The sequence below is a fragment of the Procambarus clarkii genome, chromosome 31 (assembly GCF_040958095.1).
Source record: "Procambarus clarkii isolate CNS0578487 chromosome 31, FALCON_Pclarkii_2.0, whole genome shotgun sequence".
Taxonomy (NCBI): domain Eukaryota; kingdom Metazoa; phylum Arthropoda; class Malacostraca; order Decapoda; family Cambaridae; genus Procambarus; species Procambarus clarkii.
In genome coordinates, this window is record NC_091180.1 from 8,945,359 (window position 1) to 8,959,898 (window position 14,540).

Below are 14,540 nucleotides of genomic sequence, written 5' to 3' on the forward strand. Positions count from 1 at the left end.
TACCGAAAATATACCAATTACTGCAAACGGCGATGGGTCATATTTTGCCCAAACCCCACTGCAGTTTTTAAAATGTCTGAAATGTCGGAAATTTGACTCCTGAGCGTGATTTTTGAGCCGAATTCTGACTCTCTGCACCTATTTTCAGTTTCAAATTACGACGTTTCATACCGAAAATATGCTAATTACTGTAAATGGCGATGGGTCATATTTTGCCCAAACCCTCTGCAGTTTTCAAAATGTCTGTAATGTCGGAAATTTGACTCTTGTGCGTGATTTTTTATCCGAATTCTGACTCTCTGCACCTATTTTCAGTTTCAAATTACGACTTTTTATACCGAAAATATGCCAATTACTGAAAACGGCGATGGGTCATATTTTACCCAAACCCCCCCTGCAGTTTTCAAAATGTCTGAAATGTCGGAAATTTAACGCCTGAGCGTGATTTTTGAGCCGAATTCTGACTCTCTGCACCTATTTTCAGTTTCAAATTACGACGTTTCGTACTGAAAATATGCCGATTACTGAAAACGGCGATGAGTCATATTTTTCCCAAACCCCCCTGCAGTTTTCAAAATGTCTGAAATGTCGGAAATTTAACTCCTGAGCGTGATTTTTGAGCCGAATTCTGACTCTCTGCACCTATTTTCAGTTTCAAATTACGAAGTTTCATACCGAAAATATGCTAATTACTTTAAACGGCGATGGGTCATATTTTGCCCAAACCCCCCTGCAGTTTTCAAAATGTCTGAAATGTCGGAAAATTGACTCCTGAGCGTGATTTTTTATCCGAATGCTTACTCTCTGCACCTATTTTCAGTTTCAAATTACGAACTTTTATACCGAAAATATGCCAATTACTGAAAACGGCTATGGGTCATATTTTGCCCTAACCCCCCTGCAGTTTTCAAAATGTCTGAAATGTCGGAAATTTGACTCATGAGCGTGACTTTTGAGCCGAATTCTGACTCTCTGCACCTATTTTTAGTTTCAAATTACGACTTTTCATACCGAAAATATGCCAATTACTGAAAACGGCGATGGGTCATGTTTTGCCCAAACCCCCCTGCAGTTTTTAAAATGTCGGAAATGTCGGAAATTTGACTCCTGAGCGTGATTTTTTATCCGAATTCTGACTCTCTGCACCTATTTTCAGTTTCAAATTACTACTTTTTATAACGAAAATATGCCAATTACTGAAAACGGCAATGGGTCATATTTTCCCCAAACAAACCCCCCTGCAGTTTTCAAAATGTCTGAAATGTTGGAAATTTGACTCCTGAGCGTGATTTTTGAGCCGAATTCTGACTCTCTGCACCTATTTTCAGTTTCAAATTACGACTTTTTATACCGAAAATATGCCAATTACTGAAAACGGTAATGGGTCATATTTTGCCCAAACCCCCAGCAGCTTTCAAAATGTCTGAAATATCGGAAATTTGACTCCTGAGCGTGACTTTTTATCCGAATGCTTACTCTCTGCACCTATTTTCAGTTTCAAGTTACAAACTTTTATACCGAAAATATGCCAATTACTGAAAACGGCTATGGGTCATATTTTGCCCAAACCCCCCTGCAGTTTTCAAAATGTCTGAAATGTCGGAAAATTGACTCCTGAGCGTGACTTTTTATCCGAATGCTTACTCTCTGCACCTATTTTCAGTTTCAAATTACGACCTTTTATACCGAAAATATGCCAATTACTGAAAACGGCTATGGGTCATATTTTGCCCAAACCCCCCTGCAGTTTTCAAAATGTGTGAAATGTCGGAAATTTGACTCATGAGCGTGACTTTTGAGCCGAATTCTGACTCTCTGCACCTAGTTTTAGTTTCAAATTACGACTTTTCATACCGAAAATATGCCAATTACTGAAAACTGCTATGGGTCATATTTTGCCCAAACCCCCCTGCAGTTTTCAAAATGTGTGAAATGTCGGAAATTTGACTCATGAGCGTGACTTTTGAGCCGAATTCTGACTCTCTGCACCTAGTTTTAGTTTCAAATTACGACTTTTCATACCGAAAATATGCCAATTACTGAAAACGGCGATGGGGCATGTTTTGCCCAAACCCCCCTGCAGTTTTTAAAATGTCGGAAATTTGACTCCTGAGCGTGATTTTTTATCCGAATTCTGACTCTCTGCACCTATTTTCAGTTTCAAATTACTACTTTTTATACCGAAAATATGCCAATTACTGAAAACGGCGATGGGTCATATTTTCCCCAAACAAACCCCCCTGCAGTTTTCTAAATGTCTGAAAAGTCGGAAATTTGACTCCTGAGCGTGATTTTTGAGCCGAATTCTGACTCTCTGCACCTATTTTCAGTTTCAAATTGCGACTTTTTATACCGAAAATATGCCAATTACTGAAAACAATAATGGGTCATATTTTGCCCAAACCCCCCCGCAGCTTTCAAAATGTCTGAAAAGTCGGAAATTTGACTTTTGAGCGGGAGTTTTGAGCCGAATTCTGACTCTCTGCACCTTTTTTCAGTTTCAAATTACGACGTTTCATACCGAAAATATGCCAATTACTGAAAACGGCGATGGGTCATATTTTCCCCAAACAAACCCCCCTGCAGTTTTCAAAATGTCTGAAATGTCAGAAATATGACTCCTGAGCGTGATTTTTTATCCGAATTCTGACTCTTTGCACCTATTTTCAGTTTCAAATTACGACTTTTTATACCGAAAATATGCCAATTACTGAAAACGGCTATGGGTCATATTTTCCCCAAACCCCCCTGCAGTTTTCAAAATGTCTGAAATGTCGGAAATTTTACTCCTGAGCGTGATTTATTATCCGAATTCTGACTCTCTGACCCTATTTTCAGTTTCAAATTGCGACGTTTCGTACCGAAAATATGCCAATTACTGAAAACGGCGATGGGTCATATTTTGCCAAAACCCCCCTGCAGTTCTTAAAATGTCTGAAATGTCGGAAATTTGACTCCTGAGCGTGATTTTTGAGCCGAACTCTGATTCTCTGCACCTATTTTCAGTTTCAAATTACGACGTTTTATACCGAAAATATGCCAATTACTGAAAACGGCCATGGGTCATATTTTGCCAAAACCCCCCTGCAGTTTTTAAAATGTCTGAAATGTCGGAAATTTGACTCTTGAGCGTGATTTTTGAGCCGAATTCTGACTCTCTGCACCTATTTTCAGTTTCAAATTACGACGTTTCATACCGAAAATATGCCAATTACTGTAAACGGCGATGGGTCATATTTTGCCCAAACCCCCCTGCAGTTTTCAAAATGTCTGAAATGTCGGAAATTTGACTAGTGAGCGTGATTTTGTATCCAAATTCTGACTCTCTGCACCTATTTTCAGTTTCAAATTACGACTTTTTATACCGAAAATATGCCAATTACTGTAAACGGAGATGAGTCATATTTTGCCCAAACCCCCCTGCAGTTTTCAAAATGTCGGAAATGTCGGAAATTTGACTCCTGTGCGTGATTTTTTATCCGAATTCTGACTCTCTGCACCTATTTTCAGTTTCAAATTACGACTTTTTATCCTGAAAATATGCCAATTACTGAAAACGGCGATGGGTCATATTTTGCCCAAACCCCCCTGCAGTTTTCAAAATGTCTGAAATGTCGGAAATTTAACTAATGAGCGTGATTTTTGAGCCGAATTCTGACTCTCTGCACCTATTTTCAGTTTCAAATTACGAAGTTTCGTACCGAAAATATGCCAATTACTGAAAACGGCGATGGGTCATATTTTGCCCAAACCCCCTTGCAGTTTTCAAAATGTCTGAAATGTCGGAACTTTGAATCCTGAGCGTGATTTTTGAGCCGAATTCTGACTCTCTGCACCTATTTTCAGTTTCAAATTACGACGTTTCATACCGAAAATATGCCAATTACTGTAAACGGCGATGGGTCATATTTTGCCCAAACCCCCCTGCAGTTTTCAAAATGTCTGAAATGTCGGAAATTTGACTAGTGAGCGTGATTTTGTATCCGAATTCTGACTCTCTGCACATATTTTCAGTTTCAAATTACGACTTTTTATACCGAAAATATGCCAATTACTGTAAACGGAGATGAGTCATATTTTGCCCAAACCCCCCTGCAGTTTTCAAAATGTCGGAAATGTCGGAAATTTGACTCCTGTGCGTGATTTTTTATCTGAATTCTGACTCTCTGCACCTATTTTCAGTTTCAAATTACGACTTTTTATCCTGAAAATATGCCAATTACTGAAAACGGCGATGGGTCATATTTTGCCCAAACCCCCCTGCAGTTTTCAAAATGTCTGAAATGTCGGAAATTTAACTCCTGAGCGTGATTTTTGAGCCGAATTCTGACTCTCTGCACCTATTTTCAGTTTCAAATTACGAAGTTTCGTACCGAAAATATGCCAATTACTGAAAACGGCTATGGGTCATATTTTGCCCAAACCCCCCTGCAGTTTTCAAAATGTCTGAAATGTCGGAAATTTGAATCCTGAGCGTGATTTTTGAGCCGAATTCTGACTCTCTGCACCTATTTTCAGTTTCAAATTACGAAGTTTCGTACCGAAAATATGCCAATTACTGAAAACGGCGATGGGTCATATTTTGCCCAAACCCCCCTGCAGTTTTCAAAATGTCTGAAATGTCGGAAATTTGAATCCTGAGCGTGATTTTTGAGCCGAATTCTGACTCTCTGCACCTATTTTCAGTTTCAAATTACGACGTTTCATACCGAAAATATGCTAATTACTGTGAACGGCGATGAGTCATATTTTGCCCAAACCCCCCTGCAGTTTTCAAAATGTCTGAAATGTCGGAAATTTGACTCATGAGCGTGACTTTTGAGCCGAATTCTGACTCTCTGCACCTATTTTTAGTTTCAAATTACGACTTTTCATACCGAAAATATGCCAATTACTGAAAACGGCGATGGGTCATGTTTTGCCCAAACCCCCCTGCAGTTTTTAAAATGTCGGAAATGTCGGAAATTTGACTCCTGAGCGTGATTTTTGAGCCGAATTCTGACTCTCTGCACCTATTTTCAGTTTCAAATTACGACGTTTCATACCGAAAATATGCCAATTACTGAAAACGGCTATGGGTCATATTTTGCCCAAACCCCCCTGCAGTTTTCAAAACGTCTGAAATGTCGGAAAATTGACTCCTGAGTGTGACTTTTTATCCGAATGCTTACTCTCTGCACCTATTTTCAGTTTCAAATTACGACCTTTTATACCGAAAATATGCCAATTACTGAAAACGGCTATGGGTCATATTTTGCCCAAACCCCCCTGCAGTTTTTAAAATGTGTGAAATGTCGGAAATTTGACTCATGAGCGTGACTTTTGAGCCGAATTCTGACTCTCTGCACCTATTTTTAGTTCCAAATTACGAATTTTCATACCGAAAATGTGCCAATTACAGAAAACGGCGATGGGTCATGCTTTGCCCAACCCCCCCTGCAGTTTTTAAAATGTCGGAAATTTGACTCATGAGCGTGATTTTTGAGCCGAATTCTGACTCTCTGCACCTATTTTCAGTTTCAAATTACGACGTTTCATACCGAAAATATGACAATTACTGTAAACGGCGATGGGTCATATTTTGCTCAAACCCCCCTGCAGTTTTCAAAATGACTGAAATGTTGGAAATTTGACTCCTGAGCGTGATTTTGTATCCGAATTCTGACTCTCTGCACCTATTTTCAGTTTCAAATTACTATTTTTTATACCGAAAATATGCCAATTACTGAAAACGGCGATGGGTCATATTTTCCCCAAACAAACCCCCCTGCAGTTTTCAAAATGTCTGAAATGTCGGAAATTTGACTCCTGAGCGTGATTTTTGAGCCGAATTCTGACTCTCTGCACCTATTTTCAGTTTCAAATTACGACTTTTTATACCGAAAATATGTCAATTACTGAAATCGGGAATGGGTCATATTTTGCCCAAACCCCCCAGCAGCTTTCAAAATGTCTGAAATGTCGGAAATTTGACTCCTGAGAGTGACTTTTTATCCGAATGCTTACTCTCTGCACCTATTTTCAGTTTCAAATTACGATCTTTTATACCGAAAATATGCCAATTACTGAAAACAGCTATGTGTCATATTTTGCCCAAACCCCCCTGCAGTTTTCAAAATGTCTGAAATGTCGGAAAATTGACTCCTGAGCGTGACTTTTTATCCGAATGCTTACTCTCTGCACCTATTTTCAGTTTCAAATTACGACCTTTTATACCGAAAATATACCAATTACTGAAAACGGCTATGGGTCATATTTTGCCCAAACCCCCCTGCAGTTTTCAAAATGTGTGAAATGTCGGAAATTTGACTCATGAGCGTGACTTTTGAGCCGAATTCTGACTCTCTGCACCTATTTTTAGTTTCAAATTACGAATTTTCATACCGAAAATATGCCAATTACTGAAAACGGCGATGGGTCATGTTTTGCCCAAACAAACCCCCCTGCAGTTTTCAAAATGTCTGAAATGTCGGAAATTTGACTCCTGAGCGTGATTTTTGAGCCGAATTCTGACTCTCTGCACCTATTTTCAGTTTCAAATTACGACTTTTTATACCGAAAATATGCCAATTACTGAAAACGGTAATGGGTCATATTTTGCCCAAACCCCCCTGCAGTTTTCAAAATGTCTGAAATGTCGGAAATTTGACTTTTGAGCGGGAGTTTTGAGCCGAATTCTGACTCTCTGCACCTATTTTCAGTTTCAAATTACGACTTTTTATACCGAAAATATGACAATTACTGAAAACGGTAATGGGTCATATTTTGCCTAAACCCCCCAGCAGCTTTCAAAATGTCTGAAATGTCGGAAATTTGACTTTTGAGCGTAATTTTTGAGCCGAATTCTGACTCTCTGCACCTTTTTTCAGTTTCAAATTACGACGTTTCATACAGAAAATATGCCAATTACTGAAAACAGCGATGGGTCATATTTTGCCCAAACCCCCCTGCAGTTTTTAAAATGTCTGAAATGTCGGAAATTTGACTCCTGGGCGTGATTTTTGAGCCGAATTCTGACTCTCTGCACCTATGTTCAGTTTCAAATTACGACGTTTCATACCGAAAATATGCCAATTACTGTAAACGGCGGTGGGTCAAATTTTGCCCAACCCCCCCTGCTGTTTTCAAAATGTCTGAAATGTCGGAAATTTGACACCTGACCGTGACTTTTTATCCGAATGCTTACTCTCTGCGCCTATTTTCAGTTTCAAATTACGACTTTTTATACCGAAAATATGCCAATTACTGAAAACGGAGATGAGTCATATTTTGCCCAAACCCCCCTGCAGTTTTCAAAATGTCTGAAATGTCGGAAATTTGACTCCTGTGCGTGATTTTTTATCCGAATTCTGACTCTCTGCACCTATTTTCAGTTTCAAATTACGACTTTTTATACCGAAAATATGCCAATTACTGAAAACGGCGATGGGTCATATTTTGCCCAAACCCCCCTGCAGTTTTCAAAATGTCTGAAATGTCGGAAATTTAACTCCTGAGCGTGATTTTTGAGCCGAATTCTGACTCTCTGCACCTATTTTCAGTTTCAAATTACGATGTTTCGTACCGAAAATATGCCAATTACTGAAAACGGCGATGGGTCATATTTTGCCCAAACCCCCCTGCAGTTTTCAAAATGTCTGAAATGTCGGAAATTTGAATCCTGAGCGTGACTTTTTATCCGAATGCTTACTCTCTGCACCTATTTTCAGTATCAAATTACGACCTTTTATACCGAAAATATGCCAATTACTGAAAACGGCTGTGGGTCATATTTTGCCCAAACCCCCCTGCAGTTTTCAAAATGTCTGAAATGTCGGAAATTTGACTCATGAGCGTGACTTTTGAGCCGAATTCTGACTCTCTGCACCTATTTTTAGTTTCAAATTACGACTTTTCATACCGAAAATATGCCAATTACTGAAAACGGCGATGGGTCATGTTTTGCCCAAACCCCCCTGCAGTGTTTAAAATGTCGGAAATGTCGGAAATTTGACTCCTGAGCGTGATTTTTGAGCCGAATTCTGACTCTCTGCACCTATTTTCAGTTTCAAATTACGACGTTTCATACCGAAAATATGACAATTACTGTAAACGGCGATGGGTCATATTTTGCCCAAACCCCCCTGTAGTTTTCAAAATGTCTGAAATGTTGGAAATTTGACTCCTGAGCGTGATTTTTTATCCGAATTCTGACTCTCTGCACCTATTTTCAGTTTCAAATTACTACCTTTTATACCGAAAATATGCCAATTACTGAAAACGGCGATGGGTCATATTTTCCCCAAACAAACCCCCCTGCAGTTTTCAAAATGTCTGAAATGTCGGAAATTTGACTCCTGAGCGTGATTTTTGAGCCGAATTCTGACTCTCTGCACCTATTTTCAGTTTCAAATTACGACGTTTCATACCGAAAATATGCTAATTACTGTGAACGGCGATGGGTCATATTTTGCCCAAACCCCCCTGCAGTTTTCAAAATGTCTGAAATGTCTGAAATATGACTCCTGAGCGTGACTTTTTATCCGAATGCTTACTCTCTGCACCTATTTTCAGTATCAAATTACGACCTTTTATACCGAAAATATGCCAATTACTGAAAACGGCTGTGGGTCATATTTTGCCCAAACCCCCCTGCAGTTTTCAAAATGTCTGAAATGTCGGAAATTTGACTCATGAGCGTGACTTTTGAGCCGAATTCTGACTCTCTGCACCTATTTTTAGTTTCAAATTACGACTTTTCATACCGAAAATATGCCAATTACTGAAAACGGCGATGGGTCATGTTTTGCCCAAACCCCCCTGCAGTGTTTAAAATGTCGGAAATGTCGGAAATTTGACTCCTGAGCGTGATTTTTGAGCCGAATTCTGACTCTCTGCACCTATTTTCAGTTTCAAATTACGACGTTTCATACCGAAAATATGACAATTACTGTAAACGGCGATGGGTCATATTTTGCCCAAACCCCCCTGTAGTTTTCAAAATGTCTGAAATGTTGGAAATTTGACTCCTGAGCGTGATTTTTTATCCGAATTCTGACTCTCTGCACCTATTTTCAGTTTCAAATTACTACCTTTTATACCGAAAATATGCCAATTACTGAAAACGGCGATGGGTCATATTTTCCCCAAACAAACCCCCCTGCAGTTTTCAAAATGTCTGAAATGTCGGAAATTTGACTCCTGAGCGTGATTTTTGAGCCGAATTCTGACTCTCTGCACCTATTTTCAGTTTCAAATTACGACTTTTTATACCGAAAATATGCCAATTACTGAAAACGGTAATGGGTCATATTTTGCCCAAACCCCCCAGCAGCTTTCAAAATGTCTTAAAAGTCGGAAATTTGACTTTTGAGCGGGAGTTTTGAGCCGAATTCTGACTCTCTGCACCTTTTTTCAGTTTCAAATTACGACGTTTCATACCGAAAATATGCCAATTACTGAAAACAACTATGGGTCATATTTTGCCCAAACCCCCCTGCAGTTTTCAAAACGTCTGAAATGTCGGAAAATTGATTTTGAGCGTGACTTTTTATCCGAATGCTTACTCTCTGCACCTATTTTCAGTTTCAAATTACGACCTTTTATACCGAAAATATGCCAATTACTGAAAACGGCTATGGGTCATATTTTGCCAAAACCCCCCTGCAGTTTTCAAAATGTGTGAAATGTCGGAAATTTGACTCATGAGCGTGACTTTTGAGCCGAATTCTGACTCTCTGCACCTATTTTTAGTTCCAAATTACGAATTTTCATACCGAAAATGTGCCAATTACTGAAAACGGCGATGGGTCATGTTTTGCCCAAACCCCCCTGCAGTTTTTAAAATGTCGGAAATTTGACTCATGAGCGTGATTTTTGAGCCGAATTCTGACTCTCTGCACCTATTTTCAGTTTCAAATTACGACGTTTCATACCGAAAATATGACAATTACTGTAAACGGCGATGGGTCATATTTTGCCCAAACCCCCCTGCAGTTTTCAAAATGACTGAAATGTTGGAAATTTGACTCCTGAGCGTGATTTTGTATCCGAATTCTGACTCTCTGCACCTATTTTCAGTTTCAAATTACTATTTTTTATACCGAAAATATGCCAATTACTGAAAACGGCGATGGGTCATATTTTCCCCAAACAAACCCCACTGCAGTTTTCAAAATGTCTGAAATGTCGGAAATTTGACTCCAAAGCGTGATTTTTGAGCCGAATTCTGACTCTCTGCACCTATTTTCAGTTTCAAATTACGACTTTTTATACCGAAAATATGCCAATTACTGAAAACGGTAATGGGTCATATTTTGCCCAAACCCCCCAGCAGCTTTCAAAATGTCTGAAATGTCGGAAATTTGACTCCTGAGAGTGACTTTTTATCCGAATGCTTACTCTCTGCACCTATTTTCAGTTTCAAATTACGACCTTTTATACCGAAAATATGCCAATTACTGAAAACAGCTATGTGTCATATTTTGCCCAAACCCCCCTGCAGTTTTCAAAATGTCTGAAATGTCGGAAAATTGACTCCTGAGCGTGACTTTTTATCCGAATGCTTACTCTCTGCACCTATTTTCAGTTTCAAATTACGACCTTTTATACCGAAAATATACCAATTACTGAAAACGGCTATGGGTCATATTTTGCCCAAACCCCCCTGCAGTTTTCAAAATGTGTGAAATGTCGGAAATTTGACTCATGAGCGTGACTTTTGAGCCGAATTCTGACTCTCTGCACCTATTTTTAGTTTCAAATTACGAATTTTCATACCGAAAATATGCCAATTACTGAAAACGGCGATGGGTCATGTTTTGCCCAAACCCCCCTGCAGTTTTTAAAATGTCGGAAATGTCGGAAATTTCACTCCTTAACGTGATTTTTTATCCGAATTCTGACTCTCTGCACCTATTTTTAGTTTCAAATTACGACGTTTCATACCGAAAATATGCCAATTACTAAAAACGGTGATGGGTCATATTTTCCCCAAACAAACCCCCCTGCAGTTTTCAAAATGTCTGAAATGTCGGAAATTTGACTCCTGAGCGTGATTTTTGAGCCGAATTCTGACTCTCTGCACCTATTTTCAGTTTCAAATTACGACGTTTCTCACCGAAAATATGCCAATTACTGAAAACGGCGATGGGTCATATTTTCCCCAAACAAACCCCCCTGCAGTTTTCAAAATGTCTGAAATGTCGGAAATTTGACTCCTGAGCGTGATTTTTGAGCCGAATTCTGACTCTCTGCACCTTTTTTCAGTTTCAAATTACGACGTTTCATACAGAAAATATGCCAATTATTGAAAACAGCGATGGGTCATATTTTGCCCAAACCCCCCTGCAGTTTTTAAAATGTCTGAAATGTCGGAAATTTGACTCCTGGGCGTGATTTTTGAGCCGAATTCTGACTCTCTGCACCTATGTTCAGTTTCAAATTACGACGTTTCATACCGAAAATATGCCAATTACTGTAAACGGCGATGGGTCAAATTTTGCCCAACCCCCCCTGCTGTTTTCAAAATGTCTGAAATATCGGAAATTTGACACCTGACCGTGACTTTTTATCCGAATGCTTACTCTCTGCACCTATTTTCAGTTTCAAATTACGAAGTTTCGTACCGAAAATATGCCAATTACTGAAAACGGCGATGGGTCATATTTTGCCCAAACCCCCCTGCAGTTTTCAAAATGTCTGAAATGTCGGAAATTTGAATCCTGAGCGTGATTTTTGAGCCGAATTCTGACTCTCTGCACCTATTTTCAGTTTCAAATTACGACGTTTCATACCGAAAATATGCTAATTACTGTGAACGGCGATGAGTCATATTTTGCCCAAACCCCCCTGCAGTTTTCAAAATGTCTGAAATGTCGGAAATTTGACTCATGAGCGTGACTTTTGAGCCGAATTCTGACTCTCTGCACCTATTTTTAGTTTCAAATTACGACTTTTCATACCGAAAATATGCCAATTACTGAAAACGGCGATGGGTCATGTTTTGCCCAAACCCCCCTGCAGTTTTTAAAATGTCGGAAATGTCGGAAATTTGACTCCTGAGCGTGATTTTTGAGCCGAATTCTGACTCTCTGCACCTATTTTCAGTTTCAAATTACGACGTTTCATACCGAAAATATGCCAATTACTGAAAACGGCTATGGGTCATATTTTGCCCAAACCCCCCTGCAGTTTTCAAAACGTCTGAAATGTCGGAAAATTGACTCCTGAGCGTGACTTTTTATCCGAATGCTTACTCTCTGCACCTATTTTCAGTTTCAAATTACGACCTTTTATACCGAAAATATGCCAATTACTGAAAACGGCTATGGGTCATATTTTGCCCAAACCCCCCTGCAGTTTTTAAAATGTGTGAAATGTCGGAAATTTGACTCATGAGCGTGACTTTTGAGCCGAATTCTGACTCTCTGCACCTATTTTTAGTTCCAAATTACGAATTTTCATACCGAAAATGTGCCAATTACAGAAAACGGCGATGGGTCATGTTTTGCCCAACCCCCCCTGCAGTTTTTAAAATGTCGGAAATTTGACTCATGAGCGTGATTTTTGAGCCGAATTCTGACTCTCTGCACCTATTTTCAGTTTCAAATTACGACGTTTCATACCGAAAATATGACAATTACTGTAAACGGCGATGGGTCATATTTTGCTCAAACCCCCCTGCAGTTTTCAAAATGACTGAAATGTTGGAAATTTGACTCCTGAGCGTGATTTTGTATCCGAATTCTGACTCTCTGCACCTATTTTCAGTTTCAAATTACTATTTTTTATACCGAAAATATGCCAATTACTGAAAACGGCGATGGGTCATATTTTCCCCAAACAAACCCCCCTGCAGTTTTCAAAATGTCTGAAATGTCGGAAATTTGACTCCTGAGCGTGATTTTTGAGCCGAATTCTGACTCTCTGCACCTATTTTCAGTTTCAAATTACGACTTTTTATACCGAAAATATGTCAATTACTGAAAACGGGAATGGGTCATATTTTGCCCAAACCCCCCAGCAGCTTTCAAAATGTCTGAAATGTCGGAAATTTGACTCCTGAGAGTGACTTTTTATCCGAATGCTTACTCTCTGCACCTATTTTCAGTTTCAAATTACGATCTTTTATACCGAAAATATGCCAATTACTGAAAACAGCTATGTGTCATATTTTGCCCAAACCCCCCTGCAGTTTTCAAAATGTCTGAAATGTCGGAAAATTGACTCCTGAGCGTGACTTTTTATCCGAATGCTTACTCTCTGCACCTATTTTCAGTTTCAAATTACGACCTTTTATACCGAAAATATACCAATTACTGAAAACGGCTATGGGTCATATTTTGCCCAAACCCCCCTGCAGTTTTCAAAATGTGTGAAATGTCGGAAATTTGACTCATGAGCGTGACTTTTGAGCCGAATTCTGACTCTCTGCACCTATTTTTAGTTTCAAATTACGAATTTTCATACCGAAAATATGCCAATTACTGAAAACGGCGATGGGTCATGTTTTGCCCAAACAAACCCCACTGCAGTTTTCAAAATGTCTGAAATGTCGGAAATTTGACTCCTGAGCGTGATTTTTGAGCCGAATTCTGACTCTCTGCACCTATTTTCAGTTTCAAATTACGACTTTTTATACCGAAAATATGCCAATTACTGAAAACGGTAATGGGTCATATTTTGCCCAAACCCCCCTGCAGTTTTCAAAATGTCTGAAATGTCGGAAATTTGACTTTTGAGCGGGAGTTTTGAGCCGAATTCTGACTCTCTGCACCTATTTTCAGTTTCAAATTACGACTTTTTATACCGAAAATATGACAATTACTGAAAACGGTAATGGGTCATATTTTGCCTAAACCCCCCAGCAGCTTTCAAAATGTCTGAAATGTCGGAAATTTGACTTTTGAGCGTGATTTTTGAGCCGAATTCTGACTCTCTGCACCTTTTTTCAGTTTCAAATTACGACGTTTCATACAGAAAATATGCCAATTACTGAAAACAGCGATGGGTCATATTTTGCCCAAACCCCCCTGCAGTTTTTAAAATGTCTGAAATGTCGGAAATTTGACTCCTGGGCGTGATTTTTGAGCCGAATTCTGACTCTCTGCACCTATGTTCAGTTTCAAATTACGACGTTTCATACCGAAAATATGCCAATTACTGTAAACGGCGGTGGGTCAAATTTTGCCCAACCCCCCCTGCTGTTTTCAAAATGTCTGAAATGTCGGAAATTTGACACCTGACCGTGACTTTTTATCCGAATGCTTACTCTCTGCGCCTATTTTCAGTTTCAAATTACGACTTTTTATACCGAAAATATGCCAATTACTGAAAACGGAGATGAGTCATATTTTGCCCAAACCCCCCTGCAGTTTTCAAAATGTCTGAAATGTCGGAAATTTGACTCCTGTGCGTGATTTTTTATCCGAATTCTGACTCTCTGCACCTATTTTCAGTTTCAAATTACGACTTTTTATACCGAAAATATGCCAATTACTGAAAACGGCGATGGGTCATATTTTGCCCAAACCCCCCTGCAGTTTTCAAAATGTCTGAAA